The sequence below is a fragment of the Erythrolamprus reginae genome, chromosome 1 (genome assembly GCF_031021105.1).
Source record: "Erythrolamprus reginae isolate rEryReg1 chromosome 1, rEryReg1.hap1, whole genome shotgun sequence".
NCBI lineage: Eukaryota > Metazoa > Chordata > Lepidosauria > Squamata > Dipsadidae > Erythrolamprus > Erythrolamprus reginae.
Genome location: NC_091950.1, coordinates 373,425,907 through 373,442,271, shown reverse-complemented (window position 1 = coordinate 373,442,271; position 16,365 = coordinate 373,425,907). Strand labels below are relative to the sequence as shown.

Sequence of the window (16,365 nt, the reverse complement as noted above, 5' to 3'; positions counted from 1 at the left end):
CTCTTTATTGCCTTTGCTTCAAGTTACTGTAGTCACATCTCTTCTCCTTCCTGGGTGGAGCCACCATTCAGTATAGGATGTCCTCGTCCACTCAGAATGAGGACCGAGTCTGTTACTTTTTGCTGGATCCACCCTCCAAGGACCCAATTTCGTCTTGATCCTCAGACTGGACCGATGTGGCTACCTTTCTCCCTTCCTGAATTGGCTACTTCCAGGTCTTACTTCGTCAGTAACAGATTTTTCTACTTGGTGTCTAGACATAAAGAGAAACTTCTTTATCCATCAAGTGCTTTGCAGTCGCTTGTTAGGGCTTGCCCTGGTCTGCCTTTGGACAGCTCGCTCCCTAACTCCTCGAGCATTAGGCATTAACAGTCTGGGGTTGCCCTGGTTTGCCTTGGCAGAGGTTTGTCCCTGAGCTCTGGACAGCATTAAACAATGGAGGCTGGGCAGCTGCAGAGGATAGCCAATTGCTAAGGAGGCCCCTTTGGATGTGGGCTTCTTGTTTCCATCTCAGTCATGCTGACCAATAATTTATTTATTTATTTACTTATGTATTTATTTATTAGATTTGTATGCCGCCCCTCTCCGAAGACTCAGGGCGGCTAACAACAATGAAAAGACAATGAAAACAAATCTAATATTAAAAATAATCTAAAAAACCCCAATTTAAAGAGCCACTCATACATACAAGCATACCATATATAAATTCTATAAGCCTAGGGGGAAGTGAAATTTCAATTCCCCCATGCCTGACGACAGAGGTGGGCTTTAAGGAGCTTACAAAAGGTGAGGAGGGTGGGAGCAATTCTAATCTCTGGCGGGAGTTGGTTCCAGAGGGCCGGGGCCACCACAGAGAAGGCTCTTCCCCTGGGTTCCGCCAAACAACATTGTTTAGTTGACATGACCCAGAGAAGGCCCACTCTGTGGGCCCTAACTGGTCACTGGGATTCGTGCGGCAGAAGGCAGTCCCGGAGATAATCTGGTCCGGTGCCATTATTTGTTTGAATCTACTCTTAGTTCCGCCTAATCTCTTTTATTACCCCCCTTGTTTTTTAATTGATTCTTCTGGAACCTATATACTCCCCTTTATCAACTCTTTCCTTATCACTATAAATCCAAGTGTAATCAACAATCTTTTTATTTTCAGTCCCTTCTTCAGTGTAATCTCCTTATTCCTTATTTTCATTTTTCATCATTGTATATACAGTACTGAGTATTCTTTATATTCCATCTTTGTTTCTCTTTTCTTATCCCCTTTAATTTCCAAAAGATAAGTTTTTATGTCATGGATATATTTTAATATCTCAGTTCTTCATACACACACACGCAATATTATCAAATTTAAGGTTATTCTTTATTTTTTTACTTTTATTTTTTAGTAGAAGCTTAAACCCATATACAGTAGTCTCTTTTTATTTCAATGTTCTGATCTCCAATTTCAGTCTATTCTCTTACAGTTCAAAATCCTATTATCTTCTGTCACAAGTCCAAGTCAAACACCCTAGCACAACACCCACACTTTTTTTAATTTTTCAAGTTCCAAGTTATCTTCTTCTACTCAAGGTTGATCTCCAGCTATCTGCCTTTCCACAAACTATTGCAATATGTTCTTTTAGCCAGCAGATGGCATTGCTGGGTCCAATATAACAAGCCAGTTCTTTTAAAAAGATTACTGAAATGTTTTAAATCTACATAAAAGATTTTTCAAAATCCATTATTCTTTTCCAAATTGTTCTAATGTTCCCCAAGTCCAATTGTAGAAATTTCAACAAATTTCTTGGGCTCTAATCTTCATTTATTAAATTCTCTGTATGGTATTCCCAGTTGGTAGATAACCATTAGTTTTCATTCTGGGATATTCTTTGCTATCTCCTTTTGAATCTTTGTTCCCCCTTTAAATTGGCCTGTCACTCACCTGGCTCCAGCACTTCACTTCCTCTCTGCCTCTGCACAAATGTTTAGATCGTCTTACCCAGGCAATGCACAATCTCTTTACTTTAATCTTTCCATCGTGGCCATCTCAGCTAATGGTGAGGAGTCGCCTCTTCACAGCTGCCGGTTGAGAGGCAAGTGCTGGCTTTCTAGGGGATTTGCAAATCCCCCTGGACCACTGACTGGTGCTTCTCTTCTTCACACCCCCTCCAGGAGGGCTCTGGCCCAGTTCCAATGGATCTAGACCCCCAAACTGCTGGAGATTCAGTGTTTCTCACAGAGATCCCGAGGGAAACGTTGTAGCATTGAGACGTTGGTTATGCCTCTGGCAAGGATGAACTTAATGGTAGATACAGGATGGGTAGCCTAAAAGGATTTCTGCTCCTTAGTTTTCCTTGCTATGATATGTTCTGTCGGGCTCTCTGGTAGACTCCTCCCGAAAATTCACAGGTACAAATTTCAGACACACCCACGTTTGAAAATTCAAAACAATGTTCTTTATAATGAAAATTCACTTAAACCAAGCCCTCTTTTGGTATAGCAAAGAGCACTTGTCTCCAAACAAACTGGTAATTTGTACAAGTCCCTTATCAGTTCTGTGATACTTAGCTTGCAGCTGTGAGGCAATTCACAGTCCTTCTTCTTTCACAAAGTGAAACACACTTTGCTCTGGTTTAGTTTCAACGGGGAGGAAAATCAGCACACAAAAGGTCAAAGTCAGTAAAGCAGGCACGAAACACAAGGATCAGATAATCCTCCACAATGGCCAAACCCACAGGCTGCTATTTATAGCAGCCTCATTAATCACCACAGCCCCACCCAACCACAGGTGGCCTCATTTTCTTTGATAATAATCTCTCAGTTGTTGCTGCCTATGCATCGCTCTCCGCATGCGTGGCTGTATCATTAACTCTTGTTCCGAATCCAAGGAGGAGCTAGATAATTGATTTTCTTCTGAGCTGTCTGCCACACTCTCCTCCTCCCTGTCACTCATGTCTTCTTGGTCAGAGGAGCCTTCATCAGCAGATTCCACAGGGGGGCAAAACAGGCCTGCAGCATGTGGATGTCTCCCCCACATCCACAGTCCTTGGGGCAGGAGCTGACCACAACATGATAGAGATTAGTACCAGTATTTATCTGGGTATATATATCCACTGTTCCTTGGCAGTCTATTTTCACGTTTTTCCTGCTCTTATTGGTACTGTAGATGTGAATCACCCTGTGGATTGTAATTCTGTCTCTGCTGGGGAAGAAACTCAGATCAGCAATTGCTGCCCTGTTGTTTTTTCCTCTTTTCTATAAACATTTATTACTTTGCAATTCCTGAAGCATCTTTTTGTTCAAGGATGTTTTTATGGAAAACAACTAATATACAGTGAGATGCTCTTGGGTGGATATTTTAGCCTTGAGAGCTATTGGACAAAAATAAGAGGCTGCCCATTCTTTTTGACAAAATACCTAGAGGGCTTAGTGCTTTTATAGTGAAAAGGCTAATGGTGGCAGAAAGGTATGCATGATTAAACTAGCTTTTTTGGCAACTTCAAGTATTAAGCTAGAATAGACTAAACAAAGTTCTGATCCCTTAATAGCTTCATTAATAGATAAGGATGTTGTTGTACTAATAGTGCCCCAAGACAAGAAAAAGGGAGCAGTTACTGTAAAAACAAACACATTTATAAGAGGCAAAACCTGCTTTGCATTAGGCTGCATAGACACAACTAGCAATGGTAAAAAATGGTCTTGATTATCTGTTCGCCAAATAATATCTGCTTTAATTTACAAGTCCACTTATGGTGGCCACTTTGCTTATCTTCCTGGAACAGTACAACTTGTTACAATTCTGTGAGTTTTGAGTTTCACTGAGGCTGTCACATCAGCTTCTGATGAGTGCACATGTGCCTGCCACTTGTGCAAATGGAGCTCTCTGGGCATGCGCTAGCCTGCCACTCATAAAGAACGGCACTACTCCCACCCTCCAACCAGGCTGTAAAGCTAGAAAGGTTGGGAAACTCTGCTCTAGGGCACCCTGGAAAATCAGCACTTGCTTAGACTTCAAGGTCTACCTGCATTCATTGCAGTGATTAGATTAGATTGGATTGGATTAGATTAGATTAGATTAGATTTATTGGATTTATATGCCGTCCCTCTCCGCAGACTCGGAGCAGCTCACAACAATGGTGAAGAACAATACTGTACGTAGTAACAAATCTAATATTTAAGAATCTAGGTTACAGTTTTAGATTAAAAAGTCCAAAAAAAGAAACCCCAATATATAAAAAACAACACACAATCGAATCATACACAAAAACTACATGGGCAAGGGGGAGATGTTTCAATTTCCCCATGCCTGATGGCAGAGGTGGGTTTTAAGAAGTTTACGAAAGGCAAGGAGGGTGGGGGCAATCCTGATCTCTGGGGGGAGTTGGTTCCAGAGGGTCGGAGCCACCACAGAGAAGGTTCTTCCTCTGGGTCCCACCAGATAACATTCGACAGGACCCGGAGAAAGCCAACTCTGTGGGACCTAACCGGTCGCTGGGATTCGTGCGGCAGAAGGTGGTCTCGCAGATATCCTGGTCCGATGCCATGAAGGGCTTTATAGGTCATAACCAACACTAGATTAGTCACTAGAGAATAGATTTATACTTACATAGTATGTCTTAACCTGTCAGCATGTTGGGTGCCTCATTCTGTACCAACTATAATTTCTAATTCATTTCAGAGGTATCTCCACGTAAAGTGCATTTCAAGATTTTAAACATGTGGCAATCAGAGTGTGAATTATAGTTACTAAGGCTTCATATAGAACTGCAACTGGCTCACCAGTGGGCAAGGGCTTCCAGATCATGGTTTTTACCTTCTTATCCAACAAGAGTTTGAATCCAAGGGACTCTCAGGTTGAAGATCTGGTCGGCCAGGGGGACAGCAACTATGTTCAGAGCCACCACCAGGATCTGTCACAAAGTGATGGAGTTCCTGGACAACTGTTGGCTGAGCTTGAAAATAAACTTAAGACAGGGGCTTTCCTATATTTTGAGATGGTAATTCCCCTATATATGAGGATGAGGGGGTCTCAAAAACCTTGCACATTAATTAAGTTGCATACATTGCTACTTCTCTATTTTATCTTAATGATTCTTTCCTAGCCAACCTATGTGTAGAAATAAGGATGGAGGACATATATTGTATAGACCTGCTTCATAAAATGTGGACATATCTTTTCCTCTTTCTATAACTGTTTTAATCATAGGAATTGATAGCCCAAGGGTGCATTCAGATTATCAGTAAGCCTTACAAGAAGAGACTTTAAAAATAAATAATAATAATAATTTAATAATAATTTATTAGATTTGTATGCCACCCCTCTCCCCAGACTACATTACAATTAGTTAAAATAATAAAACTATAAGACTTTTTCCTCCATTCAATCATGCCCAATTCTTGGACACGTCCCTACAGTTTTCTTGGCAAGATTTTTTAGAAATAGTTTTCCATTGTCTCCTTATTAGGGTTGACAGGAAATGACTGGCCCCGGGTCACTCAACTGGCTTTTTGTCTAAGGTAGGAGTAGAATTCAGTCTCTCAGTTTATAGCCTATGTCTTAACCACTATCCCAAATTGGCTCGCTAACCTAACTTTTAAAACTATGAAATAAAGTAAAACAGTTCTTAAAGCCAAGACAATGTTTTACTTGTCTTTTATATGTTTTTATGTTTGGAGATCAAATTCTAACCAAGAATTTGTACCAACACAAAATACCGATTTACAAACAGTAGTAGAAAACATTTTCAATTCAGCTTGCTGTGAATGTTTCTTACACTTTAAGCATTCATATGTAGGGGGTATCTCATAGGTTGATAGTGAATGCAACTCACATTTTGCCTACAATCACTTCTGGATCATGACTTCAGTAGAAATTTGGATTCAATAGAATTTTCTCTCAGCCTTAGGAAGAAGGCAGGGAAAAATAACTTTTTTGTTAAACCTTGTCAAGAAAACTATAGAGACTTGTTCAGACAGTCATTAGGAATCAAGATTGAGTCAAAAGACACATAAGGCAGATATATGGTGTTATGTTGTTCAATACTTCTCAAATGGTTAGAGGAAAGCAATCTGATATCAAATCTATCTATGCCGAAATAGATAAATAGAATTTAGGCCTCCCACCCATAGAGGATGCTATAATCCAGGGGTCGCCAACCCCCAGCCCTGCACTATGGTCTCTTCAAAACCGGTCCATGGGAGAGATGGACAAAGGCGTGTGCATGAAGCTCTGCTCAAATAAATGGAGGGCATTCACGCAAGTGAAGCGTTAGTGTCCTCTGCTCATGCAAGCGGAGGTTCACGCATCAGTGAAAAAGTGACTGTCGCTCAGGTGAATGGAGCTTCACACATGAGCACAAGCACCCACTTACTTGCACACGAAGCTCTGCACGAGTGGAGGGCGCATATACCCACTGCTTGTACACATGGAACTATGTGCCTGCCACTCAACATAACCCCGCCCTCGGCTCCAGGCTGGGTTACTGTTGTGGTTCAGCCTGAGGCTGCTCGGGGACCGGCTGTGTCTCTGCTGGCTCCATGCCCGGAGGAGGATGACAGCGAAGAGGAGGGGGCTGAACAGTCGGACGGTGGAGAGGAAAATCAGGAATGGGATGAAGGAGAACAGCATGAGAGCCCGGGGGGGGGGCTGTCCCCAGCCAGTAGTTTGGAGTCATTAGGTGATGACACTCAAGCCGTCATTGACATGCGACAGAGACGGTCAGATCAAAGAAAGGAGCAATTAAAGAAGTATTATCAGCACTGAATTAGGAACAGGTGGGTTTGGGTGTGGTCCTCCTTAGCAGGGTTTAAAAGGCAGGCAAGCCCTTGAAGCCATGTGGAGTGTTATCAGTTTGGAGTTGCGTTATCCTGTCTTGCTTCTCGGCGTCTTTGTTCCTGGCTTGTGGCCCGGCAGCTTGGGAAGACCCGTGGGAGGTGTAGGTCTGCTATCTACAACCTCGGTTTGGCAGCAAGAATTCTGTATTGCTGCATGGACTTTTGCCTTCCTGGATATATCTGAAGATACAGCATTTTCCTGTTTGTAAGGACATTTTCTGTTACCTGTGTTTTTCTTGAATTTTATAAAACTGCCTTTGCCTTTTACCAGTGTGTCTGGCTTCTCTTTTTGGGTTAGTATTGGCTTCTGGAGTGACCCAGACAGAACAGTTACCAAACTGGAAAGGTTGGGGACTACTGCTCTAACCAATTTAGCTAGCCCAGGCAAGAGGAGTTTGATTTTACTGTAAATGCTTCCTGATCTGAGGGATGGGGCCTATAGAGGAGAAACTGGCGTGATAGACCTCAGCGAAGTAGCAGTTCTGTAGTTGCATATGAGACAGGTGAAGAAAGGATAGCCTCTTAACTAGAATACCTCATGGTATTTATTTATTTATTTATTTATTTATTTATTATTTAGATTTGTATGCCGCCCCTCTCCGCAGACTCGGGGCGGCTCACAGCAAAATACAACAAATCATCTGGGTGAGAGTAGTAAAGATTTAGTCTGGCAAGATTCTGTATATTTGGTATTTACAAATAAAAAACTGAACTTTGGCTGAATTTTTCTATGTCGTTTTGGGCTGGCCTGAATCTGGCTCTTGATATACAATGGCTGGAATGCTGTAAAAAAAAAAATAGATTAGATAAATTACTTATCAGACATTCCTGAATTATTTTGTGCCTATTTTATTTGTTTTAGCCCAGCCTTGAATAGGATATGCCAAACTTGTTCGAATTGTTGGGGTAGTGATTTCTGACAGTCTCAAAATGGGGTGAGCAGTGTGGTCGGGCGGTAGGAAAAGCAAGTAGGATGCTTGGCTGCATAGCTAGAGGTATAACAAGGAAGAGGGAGATTGTGATCCCGCTATATACAGCGCTGGTGAGACCACATTTGGAATACTGTGTTCAGTTCTGGAGACCTCACCTACAAAAAGATATTGACAAAATTGAAGGGGTCCAAAGACGGGCTACAAGAATGGTGGAAGGTCTTAAGCATAAAACGTATCAGGAAAGACTTAATGAATTCAATCTGTATAGTCTGGAGCAGCGTTTCCCAACCGGTGTGCCGCGGCACACCGGTGTGCCGCGAGACATGGCCAGGTGTGCCGCCAAGCTTCAGCTGGGCGGGGCGCTGCCGGTACTTCCGTCCTGGGGCTCCCGCTCGCAGCTGTCCCCCGCCTCCTGCTCGATGCCGCGGTTTTCGGCGCTCTCCTGCTGAGCGCCAAAGAAGGAAGGCAGGAAGAAGGAGAGCTTTATTCTTCGCGCCTTTTCCCCGCCTTCCTTCTTTGGGACCCAGCAGGAGAGCGCCGAAAACCGCGGCATCGAGCAGGAGCCGGTTGACAGCTGCGAGCGGGAGCCCCAAGAGGGAAGTACCGGCAGCGCCCCGCCCAGCTGGAGCTTCTCCTGCGTCGACGGCAAGTTTCCTTTGTGGCCCGGCGGGAGGGCACTGGCGATGGGAGCGGGGGGCGGGGGCGGCCGCAGTGGCCGCAGGCAGTCGTGGGGAGATGGTGGCGGCAAGAGGGAGCGCTCTCTCTCTCTCTCTCAGCTGACTGCAAGCGGGAGCCCTGACGGTGGCGGTTGGACGTGCTGCTAGACGTCGTACATGCTGGCGCTGCGGGCCTGGCATATACGGTGTCCAGCAGCACGTCCAGCTGCCGCCGTCAGGGCTCCCGCTTGCAGTCAGCTGAGAGAGAGAGAGAGAAAGAAAGAAAGAAAGAGAGACATATAAGAGAGGCAGAGAGAGAGAGAAAGAGAGACATAGCAAGAGAGGCAGAGAAAGAGACAGAGCAAGAAAGAGAGGCAGAGAAAGAGAGAGAGAGAAAGAGAGACATAGCAAGAGAGGCAGAGAGAGAGAGACAGAGCAAGAAAGAGAGGCAGAGAAAGAGACATAGCAAGAGAGGCAGAGAGAGAGAAAAAGAAAGAGAGACATAGCAAGAGAAAAAGAGAGACTTAGCAAGAGAGGCACAGAGAGAGAGAGAAAGAGAAAGAAAGAGAGACATAGCAAGAGAGACAGAGAGAGAGAAAGAGAGAAAGAGAGATAGCAAGAGAGGCAAAGAGAAAGAAAGAGACATATAGCAAGACAGTGAAAGAGAGAGAGAGAGCAAGAGAGAGAGAAAAGCAAGAAAGAGATAGCAAGAGAGAGAGAGAGAGCAAAGGAGAGAGAAAGACATAGAGGAAGGGAAGGAGGGAGAGAGAAAGAGAGCAAAAAAGAGAGAAAGAAAGAAAGAGGGATGGAGAGAGAGAAAGAAGGGAAGGAAGGAAAAGAGAAAGAGGGAGAAATAGAGCGAAAGGGAGGAAGAGAGAGGGTTTTTTTGTCCAAACTTTTCTTTAGCCCTCCCCCCCGCCCCGCCCCCCCCTTTCAGTGTTCCCCGGGATTTTGAAAATATGAATAATGTGCCGCGGCTCAAAAAAGGTTGGGAAACACTGTTCTGGAGGACAGAAGGAAAAGGGGGGACATGATCGAAACATTTAAATATGTTAAAGGGTTAAATAAGGTTCAGGAGGGAAGTGTTTTTAATAGGAAAGTGAACACAAGAACAAGGGGGCCCAATCTGAAGTTAGTTGGGGGAAAGATCAAAAGCAACATGAGAAAATATTATTTTACTGAAAGAGTAGTAGATCTTTGGAACAAATTTCCAGCAGACGTGGTTGGTAAATCCACAGTAACTGAATTTAAACATGCCTGGGATAAACATATAGCCATCCTAAGATAAAATACAAAAAATAGTATAAGGGCAGACTAGGTGGATCATGAAGTCTTTTTCTGTCAGTCTTCTATGTTTCTATGTTTCTACCTATAGTAGAGAAAGTTATATTAAAAAATGCTTCTGAAAGTCAAGTTCTGACCGGTTCTGGAGAACCGGTAGCAGAAATTTTGAGTAGTTCAGAGAACCGGTAAATACCACCTCTGACTGCCCCCCCCATCTATTCTCTGCCTCCTGAGTTCCAGCTGATGGGGGGGAGGAATGGGGATTTAGTAACCTTTTCCCCCTGCGTGGGAGGGGATGGAGATTTTACAGTATCCTTTGCCTGCCACATCAACCAAACCACGCCATGCCCACAAAACCAGTAGTAAAAAAATTGAACACCCCCCCCCTCCAGATACACCTGTACAAACATTTGGGTAGATCTTCACATGAATTTAGGAAGATAATCTAATATTTTTTCTTGTTTTGTATTTCCATTTTGCAGCATTCAGGTTTTTCCCTATCATTTTCTGATTATACTACCTTCTGTTCCAAAGTTTCTTGCTCTGGCTACTTTTATTACCTTACACTTTTATTGCCTTGAAGAGTCAAAAATTACTAAAAGCTGGAAACTTGTCCAGATTTCCATATCTCATGAGAACTGATGGTAAATTAAATGTTAGGAGGGGAAATAGAAAAAGTGGACATATTGATGTCTATGTAGATTGTTCTGAGTTCGGGTTTTGCCCCGTGTAATATTTTGAATGTCTATGCGACGTTTCGGTGAAATCACATTCATCATCATCAGGCTGAAGTTGTAAGCTTCGTGCTGCTGTAAATATATGATGTCTATGTATTTATATCTATGTATTTAAAGCAAAAGTAGACATTTTGCAGACATTCATATTAGGTCCTGCTAGAATACTTTCCACTTGCTTTTAGGAGCCTCCCAAGAAATACTAGGAGGAAGATAAAAATGTACGATAGCTGATTTCCTATTTTCTAGACTATGAGATGGAAATAGATGGATAATACATGGACACCTGCATTGGCATTAGGCCAAAGGTTTGTTGTGTCTTTTATTTTTACTGTTTCCAACCAAATGGAACATTGGAAACAAATTATGCAAAAGGTCTCAGGCCTCTGTCCATCTGACAGTTTCTTCAGCAGGAAACTGTCAAACCTCTATGGAATGGGACCAGATTTGGTGTGGCAGGAGAAACCAGCAAAAGAAAGTTTGATTTTGAAATTGAACTGGATCCAATCAGGGTCTGAGGAGGAAAAAAAATCAGGAAAAAATATCCAATGTGTCCCTATGGGAGAAGTACTTGGGTAGTAACTTGCAAGGCTTCTGATTGCTTCATTTTAAAATACTGTTGTCTTCTTGTAATGTGACCCAGACTAGATAGAGTGGAGTGGGACAGCATTTAAATCCAAATAATAAATAATAATAGAGCTTGTCTTGAGGAGTTGGAGAGGTTTCAAGAAACCATGCTCTGCATGTTTTTCCTAACTGGTTTAGAATTTTCTAATAGAAACATAGAAACATAGAAGTCTGACGGCAGAAAAAGACCTCATGGTCCATCTAGTCTGCCCTTATACTATTTTCTGTATTTTATCTTAGGATGGATATATGTTTATCCCAGGCATGTTTAAATTCAGTTACTGTGGATTTATCTACCACATCTGCTGGAAGTTTGTTCCAAGGATCTACTACTCTTTCAGTAAAATAATATTTTCTCATGTTGCTTTTGATCTTTCCCCCAACTAACTTCAGATTGTGTCCCCTTGTTCTTGTGTTCACTTTCCTATTAAAAACACTTCCCTCCTGGACCTTATTTAACCCTTTAATATATTTAAATGTTTCGATCATGTCCCCCCTTTTCCTTCTGTCCTCCAGACTATACAGATTGAGTTCATTAAGTCTTTCCTGATACGTTTTATGCTTAAGACCTTCCACCATTCTTGTAGCCCGTCTTTGGACCCGTTCAATTTTGTCAATATCTTTTTGTAGGTGAGGTCTCCAGAACTGAACACAGTATTCCAAATGTGGTCTCACCAGCATTCTATATAGTGGGATCATAATCTCCCTCTTCCTGCTTGTTATACCTCTAGCTATGCAGCCAAGCATCCTACTTGCTTTCCCTACCGCCTGACTGCACTGTTCACCCATTTTGAGACTGTCAGAAATCACTACCCCTAAATCCTTTTCTTTTGAAGTATTTGCCAACACTGAACTGCCAATACAATACTCAGATTGAGGATTCCTTTTCCCCAAGTGCATTATTTTACATTTGGAAACATTAAACTGCAGTTTCCATTGCTTAGACCATTTATCTAGTAAAGCTAAATCATTTACCATATTACAGACGCCTCCAGGAATATCAACCCTATTGCACACTTTAGAGTCATCGGCAAATAGGCAAACCTTCCCTACCAAACCTTCCCCTATGTCACTCAGAAATATATTAAAAAGAATAGGACCCAGAACAGATCCTTGTGGCACACCGCTTGTAACCTGACTCTGCTCAGAATACTCGCCATTAACAATAACTCTCTGATGTCTACGCTTCAGCCAGCTGCAAATCCATTGAACTATCCAGGGATTAAGTCCAATCTTCACTAATTTATCTATCAGCTCTTTATGTGGAACCGTATCAAAGGCTTTGCTGAAGTCCAGGTAGGCAATATCCACGGCACCACCTTCATCCAACACCTTTGTGACATAGTCAAAGAAATCAATGAGATTAGTCTGACATGATTTGCCTTCAGTAAAGCCATGCTGATTTGGGTCTAATAAGTTATTGTTTTTTAGGTGCTGATTTATCCTCTTTTTGAGTAGAGTCTCCATCATTTTAACTACAACTGATGTCAAGCTAACTGGCCTGTAGTTACCAGCTTCTTCTCTACTGCCCTTCTTGTGAATAGGCACAACACTGGCCATTCTCCAATCCTCAGGAACTTCTCCTGTTAACAAGGATTGGTTAAACAAATCAGTCAGGGGGGTAGCAATGACAGATCTGAGTTCTTTAAGAACTCTGGGGTGGATGCCATCTGGACCCATTGCCTTATTTATCTTTAATCGTTCAAGTTCTTCTAAGACATCGGCTTCTAAGATCACTGGAGCTGAATCCGTACAGCTGGAAGCAATGCTATATCCCTCTATAGCAGTGTTTTTCAACCAGTGTGCCGGGGCACACTAGTGTGCCGCGAGACATGGTCAGGTGTGCCGCGAAGCTCAGAGAGAAAAAAAGCAAGAGAGAGAAAAAAAGAGAGAAAGAAAGCAAGAGAGAGAAAGAAAGCAAGAGAGAAAGAGCGCGAGAGAGCTAGAAAGAAAACAAGAGAGAGAGAGAAAACAAGAGAAAGAAAGAGAGAGAGAGAAAGAGAGGGAGGGAAGGAGAGAGAGAGAAAGACATAGAGGGAGGTAGGGAGGGAGGGAGAAAGAGAGCAAAAAAGAGAGGAAGGAAGGAAGAGAAAGAAAGAGGGATGGAGAGAGAGAGAAAGAAAGAGGAAGGAAGGGAGAGAAAGAGGGAGGGAGAAAGAAATAGAGTGAAGGGGAGGAAGAGAGAGAGAAAGGATTTTTTTGTCCAAACTTTTTTTAGCCGCCGCCCCCTCCCTGCTCAATGTGCCCCAGGGTTTCGTAAATGTAAAAAATGTGCCACGGCTCAAAAAAGGTTGAAAATCACTGCTCTATAGTATTATTTTGTAAGGTGTCTTTTGAGAAAACTGAACAGAAGTAGCTATTGAAATGGTCAGCGATCTCCTTATTCCCATTAATGCATGTATTATTCCCGGTACTAAGCTTCGTGATGCCGCAGTTTTTCTTCTTCTTATCATTAATATATCTGAAGAAGGTTTTATCCCCCTTCTTTACAGATTTGGCAATTTCTTCTTCTTTTGAGGCTTTAGCAGCATATATTATCTGTTTCGCCTCCTTCTGTCTCATTTTATATACCTCCCTATCAGCTATACTTCCAGACTCTTTATACCTCCTATAGGCAGCCTTTTTTTCATTGACTATAGCCCTTACATCATTGCTAAACCATAGCGGTTTCTTCTTCCTTTTACCTTTAGTTATTTGTCTTACATACAGTCCAGTGGCTTTTAAGATGGCCTTTTTTAATACAGTCCACTGGATGCTCGCTCCTGCCATTTTATCCCTCCCCTTTAATTCATTATCTAAATATTCTCCCATTGCATTAATTTATTGTAAAGATAGTCAGATTCACAAAAGAACACCCAACATAATTTTCAGTTCCAAGAATAGGCTGCCTATAGCAGTGTTTCCCAACCTTGGCAACTTGAAGATAATTGGACTTCAACTCCCAGAATTCCCCAGCCAGCGAATGCTGGCTGGGGAATTCTGGGAGTTGAAGTCCAAATATCTTCAAGTTGCCAAGGTTGGGAAACACTGGCCTATAGGGTCCCTTAAGGATTCTTGGAAAATAAACACTGTAGGTGGCTAACCCCCACTGCTGTGTTTGATTCTAAAAAATATATACAGAAATAAGCTGGAGTGTTAGAAAGCATTTTGCAGGAAGAGCAGCCAGATGGGATATTGAGAAGTTAAAACCTCAGCAGTTTGCCTTCTGGCAGATGTCTGTTTTGTGATTATCCACGGCCACTGTGGCGTGCACTTTCGGAATGCACAAATCCCTCAAATGATGGCTAATTTAGGAAAGTGCCATATCTTCAAAATGCAAATGTATCCACAGTAGCCCAATTAAGATTGTTCTAAAAAAACAAATTCAACTGTTAATTTTAATGTTTTTCTGGGTCGTACGTGGCAGATTCCCAGGGCACTTACAACCCATTGGCTGCATACATGCAGTACTACTCTAAACCTTGAACCACCAGGCTAACAACCTATGGTTACTATTGATTGATTGATTGATTGATTGATTGATTGATTGATTGATGATTGTATTTATAGGCCACTCACTCCAAAAGTACTTTGAGCAGCTAACAATCAGAATAAATACAACAACAATAAAAACAGTTAAAATCTAATAATAAAAATCAATATTATTATTATTATTATTATTATTATTATTATTATTATTGGATTTGTATGCCGCCCCTCTCCGCAGACTTGGGGCGTCTAACAACAATGATATAAAACAACATGTAACAATCCAATTTAATAAAACAACTAAAAACCCTTATTATAAAAACCAAACATACACACAAACATACCATACATAACTTGTAATGGCCTAGGAGAAGGAATATCCTAACTCCCCCATGCCTGGCGACAAAGGTGGGTCTTGAGTAATTTGCGAAAGACAAGGAGGGTGGGGGCCGTTCTAATCTCTGGGGGGGAGTTGATTCCAGAGGGCCAGGGCCACCACAGAGAAGGCTCTTCCCCTGGGACCCGCCAAACGACATTGTTTGGTCGACGGGACCCGGAGAAGGCCAACTCTGTGGGACCTTATCGGCCGCTGGGATTCGTGCGGTAGAAGGCGGTTCCGGATAATAATAACAATAATATAAAAAACATACATACTTACAATCAGCCTAATTCCAGGCCTGTCGGAAAAGCCAGGTCTTAACATAGAAACATAGAAGTCTGACGGCAGAAAAAGAGCTCATGGTCCATCTAGTCTGCCCTTATACTATTTTCTGTATTTTATCTTAGGATGGATATATGTTTATCCCAGGCATGTTTAAATTCAGTTACTGTGGATTTATCTACCACGTCTGCTGGAAGTTTGTTCCAAGGATCTACTACTCTTTCAGTAAAATAATATTTTCTCATGTTGCTTTTGATCTTGCCCCCAACTAACTTCAGATTGTGTCCCCTTGTTCTTGTGTTCACTTTCCTATTAAAAACACTTCCCTCCTGGACCTTATTTAACCCTTTAATATATTTAAATGTTTCGATCATGTCCCCCCTTTTCCTTCTGTCCTCCAGACTATACAGATTGAGTTCATGAAGTCTTTCCTGACGGCTATGTTCCTATAACAAGTTGCTTCTTTTTTTAAAAAAATATATTTTTATTGTTTTTCAAAAGACAAACATTACAAACACAACACATAACATAAGTCTACGGAAAGGGGCGGCATACAAATCTACCGTGTTTCCCCGATAGTAAGGCAGTGTCTTACTATCTTTTTACCCCCAAAAGCCCCACTTTGTCTTACTTTGGGGGTATGTCTTACATCTCCCCGCGCGCCTTCGCCTTCCAAGCTCCCCGCGCGCATTGCTTCCAAGCTCCCCGCGCGCCTTCGCATTCTCCCCACGCGCCTTCGCCTTCCAAGCTCCCCGCGCGCATTGCTTCCAAGCTCCCCGCGCGCCTTCGCTCGCCTTCGCTCGCCACCGCCTCTTCCCCTGCCGAAGCTCAGCTGCAAGCGGCCAGCGAGGCCGATCGGATCCGAGGCGAGCGGCCGGAGCTGCGCCCTCCTTCGCCCGCCTCCTTTCCGCTCGCCTCGGAGCCGCTTGCAGCTGAGCCTCGGCAGGGGAAGAGGCGGTGGCGCCGCGGCGAGCGAAGGCGAGGGGCGCGCAGGGAGCTGCCGGAAAGGAGGGCGCAGCTCCCTGCGCGCCCCTCGCCTTCGCTCGCCGCGGCGCCACCGTCTCTTCCCCTGCCGAGGCTCAGCTGCAAACGGCCAGCGAGGCCGCTCGGCTCCGAGGCGAGCGGAAAGGAGGCGGGCGAAGGAGGGCGCAGCTCCGGCCACTCGCCTCGGATCCGATCGGCCTCGCTGGCCGCTT

At 43.2% G+C, this 16,365-nt stretch overlaps 1 protein-coding gene across 11 annotated transcripts in view; it reads left to right on the top strand.

Moving 5' to 3' along the window:
- The window catches only part of KLC4 (kinesin light chain 4), a 79,359-nt gene that overhangs the window by 15,353 nt on the left and 47,641 nt on the right, over positions 1–16,365 (top strand). The window contains exon 1 of one of the 11 annotated variants that reach the window (XM_070734596.1): positions 10,599–10,721. The exons of the other annotated variants lie outside the window; for them this stretch is intronic. The gene's annotated coding sequence lies outside the window, so the exon portion shown is untranslated. Of the gene's footprint in view, positions 1–10,598; positions 10,722–16,365 lie in introns of those variants that run through there. 11 annotated transcript variants of the gene reach the window in all.